Source organism: Delphinapterus leucas, chromosome 8 (genome assembly GCF_059928025.1).
Source record: "Delphinapterus leucas isolate spDelLeu-1000000601 "Yukka" chromosome 8, BTC_Dleu_Yukka2, whole genome shotgun sequence".
In the NCBI taxonomy this organism is placed as follows: domain Eukaryota; kingdom Metazoa; phylum Chordata; class Mammalia; order Artiodactyla; family Monodontidae; genus Delphinapterus; species Delphinapterus leucas.
The window spans coordinates 98,778,810-98,783,062 of NC_143136.1; the positions used below are offsets into that span (position 1 = coordinate 98,778,810).

General features: G+C 36.9%; 1 pseudogene; it reads right to left on the bottom strand.

Annotated features, from left to right (window-relative positions):
• Positions 1-600: 600 nt before the first annotated feature.
• Positions 601-2,421, bottom strand: LOC111183312 (mitochondrial import inner membrane translocase subunit Tim17-A pseudogene; annotated as a pseudogene).
• Positions 2,422-4,253: the final 1,832 nt, after the last annotated feature.

Here is a 4,253-nt window from a genome sequence, read left to right on the forward strand (position 1 = left end):
GGCAGAGCCTTGTGAAACAAAGATTGTAACCCTTAGCAATCAGGATAGATTATAAACATAAACTGAGACAGCAGAATCATGGCCTTATCTGAATGCTGTGTTCCAGTTCTGCTCAGTGGATGTTGGAAGAATTTAAATGAGGAGGAGAATCAAGAAAATTATGTAAAGAAAAAAGAAATATAAATTTATTTTATTTTAAATTAGAAGGGTGTAAAGAAAGACTAAATCTATTTTCAAATTAAAATTATTCTAAAGTAAGTTTTGTTTTGTTTTTTTAAGAGCAATGTCCAGGAGTTTTTTTTATTGTTTGACTAACAGAACGAAACCAGGCAGAGAAGTCCACAAGGAAATGATGGTCATACTTCATTGCTGCTTGCCATTTGGTCCTTCATCTTCCTAGCACTTATTGTATTTCCTTTGAAAGATTTTAGACATTTATTTAATCACAAATGCAATCCAAGTATGAATAAATAAATGTATTATCTTTTAGGAACCCCACCCCCATGTTCCTTTAAATAGAAGAAGATGCTAAATGTCTCTTCATAGTTTGTTTGGCCATAGTTGTCCCACCTATAGTTTGAAAAACAGTCTGAAATCCTTTCCTCATTCCATTAAAGAAATCCTGGGAAAGAAGTTCTATTGATATTGTCCATAGTCTCCAAAAGGTGAGGATGGTAACTGGGCTGAAGGCTACTGCAAGGGGTCTTCAGGAAATGGAGGATAATTGGGAAATTGGGCAGAGGCAAATCTTGTCAAGGAGACACCAGCTCCTTCAATTAAAGCCCAGAGAATGCCACCCATCGCAGCTGACCCAACCATGGCCACTGGTCTGTTTCTTGCTGCCAGTATGGCTCCTGTTAAGGCACCGCTCATGATGGAGTTCCAGGGATCTTCTTTCCCTCTGACTTGAACCATACTGCAGTCAGTCATGGAAAACAGACCTTCCCCAAACAGCAAAGGTACCTCTCAACTGCAGAGCCCTGGTTTTAATAGCTGGCAAACTCCTTCCTAGTCTGTGGTTTACTCCCACTGGAGAACTGCAAAAACCTTTGATTACCATCACCTATGGTTCTCATCTTAAAGGCCCCACCACAGTCATCCACAATTCGCACGCATACCCTTGTACCTTGACTCCATGGTCAAAATAAATTTTCAAATTCAGTTTAATCTAGGGACATTGTTGATTAAATTTTAGATGACAATTTGGTATCTGACTGAGATGAAGAAACCACATGACAGATTTACTGGTTGCTGTTTTGTACTTTGTGATTTTAGCCCGTAGTCAATTTTAAAGGTCTGCTGGTTAGAAGGTGCTGCCTCTCTACTACTGTGACTACAACCTTTTTGACTTTAATTTTATCTCTGTTCAAAGAATTAACATCCTTTCAAAAGTTCTACAATCACATTGAAATTACTTTTAAAGAGAAGTTAGCTCTAGATTTTACTTAAAAGACAGATTCTTAAACTTTCAGATATCAGTTAAGGTCTGTACATTTTATTGCATTTTATATGCATTGGATAAATTCAATTTTAAAATGTGACAAATCTTGTTTGAAGGGAAAGAACCCTCACTGAGCAGAATTGTTGCACCCTAGCGTGTACTTTAATTTGGAATTTTCAGAATATGAATTTGTTTAGCATTGCCACAAACAAACATAATGCTTATCTATACAAGTCCCCCATCCTAAAGAAGAACTTTGAATTTGGGTATCTATGCACAAACAGAAAGAGAGGATTTTCCTGTTAGTCCTTTGATATAATGTGGTTATTAGCTGCTTGATTTTATTTTATTAAATTTAAAAAATTTTCAGCCACACTGTGCAGTTAGCAGGATCTTAGTTCCCCAACCAGGGATTGAACCCATGCCCTCAGCAGTGAAAGCCCAGAGTCTTAACCACTGGACTGCCAGACAATTCCCTTAGCTGCTTCATTTTAAAACTTTATAGAAGAATGTGTTTTGGGGCAGACGTGTTGGTAAATCTGTTTCTGCTGCCAAGAATACAAGAGGACAACCCAACCTTACATTGTGGTGAATCTCATTTATCATCCTGTCACAGCACCATCTTTTTCCAGTTTCATCCTGGACCAGGATTTCATGGCACAGAAAGAAACCTGGGCATCAAACCATAGCATATGAGCAAGTGGATGGCCCAAATGTTTGAGAGCATAAACATGCCTCTCTCACTGGGCACCAGTTGAGAGGGTTGAAGCCCATTCATTGTAATTGCAGTTCAGAGTAGAAGAAGAAACTGTGCCCAGATGAGAAACAATTTGAATGTTTGTGTGGATTTGGATTTTAATAGCTCTGTCACGTTCCATCACTGTTTGCTTGAGCATTTCCCTGATATGTTCTCCCAACACTGAGGCCATTTCTGCTGCTTTCTTGATATCACTCGTTGTTTTCAAAATGTGGTTTTCCATGCTCTCTTCTCCAAACAGTCTCAGTTAGGTTTGAAATTTAATAAATGGTCAGTAAAAATATAGCACCCTAGGAGCTTAAGTCCTGAAATAATATTTGAGATGATTTAGTGTAATATTTACTTACTGTAACATTTTTCTTTCCTTTTTAGTTCTCACTCATCTGAAGATGCATCTCAGTCTTTGCTAAAATTTTATTCTTTTCAAAATTAATATTGATAGTGTCATTAATTTCTAAACCTGAAGGACGCTAAGTACCATTTTTTTACATAAAGAAAAGACATACATGGAAGGAATTTGTAATGTTGAGCCATGAACGAGTGATAAATATAGTCAGAGACTGTACAGGACGACACTACTGTCATGAGAGACAGAGTGTGCCTTACATAAGGGCAAAACTGCTGGTCTTCCAGTGACACATTCAACACTGTGATGGGGTGTGACAAAGAGGTGGACATGGCAAACTTTGAGACATATGCTAATAACACACTACCGAGAGATATCTAGGGTGGGTACCTACTGTGATATCATCAACTGGAAATGTGCACTTTGGTACTGTCATAGAATGTTGGCATAACCCTGCTGTTTGTATCTAGCTGTTTAAGACATTGAGGACGAAGCAGTGAATCTTACTAAGGGAGAAAACAAAGTGATGCAATCAAAATTAAAAGTTATTTCAGATACTATTGCTGGTTGCTAATTGTTATAGGTTATCCTATCACAAATTTAGTATATAGTATATATACATATATTTGTTCATTTCACTTTTGATAATGTTACCTTATTCAACATATTTAAAATTTAATCCACCAAAATTCCTTCCAGAAGAGTCTCCTTTCTTATTATCTTAATGCCCTTATGATATATCATTGTAACTACAATAAAATTAATTAAACAAGGAGTCTGTTAGACTGAGGTGGCTCTAATGCCTCGGCAGCCTACTAAGCAAGCCAAAACCTAAGCCAGAATCAATGCACCAGAATCCAAAAAAAACCCAAAAGAACAACCGATCACAAGTAGCCCGCTTTTCCAAATAGGGCAACTGCTTAAGTATAGCCAATCGAATAACGTATTTGTTTTTCTTCTGCGTCTTCTCTATGAAAACCTTTTCCCTAGCTTCTGTCATCAGGGAACTCCTAACCATTTTTGGTTTGGTGCTGTCCAATTTGAATCGGCTTGCGTAAAAAAACCTTTGAAAAAATTTTATGTGCCTCAGTTTACCTTTTAACACTACCTATACCTCTAATACAAAAGGAACCTTTTCCTGAGAGCTTTCAACTTTTTCTCTTTCACCTGGGAGGTAGATCTCTCTGACTCTGTTTTGTCCTTATAAGTTATAAAGAACCTATGAGTGTTGGTGTCTATCCATTACCATAATAGAATTTGAGCATTAATATTTATTTGTGGGCATGCCCAATTTACAAAATCCAAAATTTATTTTCATAACCTAGCTTACAGTGGGTGTATTAAATGAGTACAAGTTTTAGTGGCTTGTTGGTTTAATAGGCTCAATTAGTAGAAAAGGATAACTGGATAGCTATCAAAAGCATCCTGCCTTAAGGGTTAGAATGTGGAAGTAATATGCCTTACTACTCAGAAATTCTTTTATTAATATCTTAGTAATCTCCTTCATGACATCACTTATTCCCATTTCATTTCTTCTCTTTGTGTATCTCCTTTGACTCTCCTAAAACAATATGGTTAATTTTATAGAGGGGATTCCTAGTTTCATAAATTCTTTAAAATAGTATTGGGCAGTGTAGTGACCTGGCTTCTCTCACCTCTTCAGTCTCTCTTCCCACCATTGCTTCGAAGAAGTTTGCAATCCTACACAT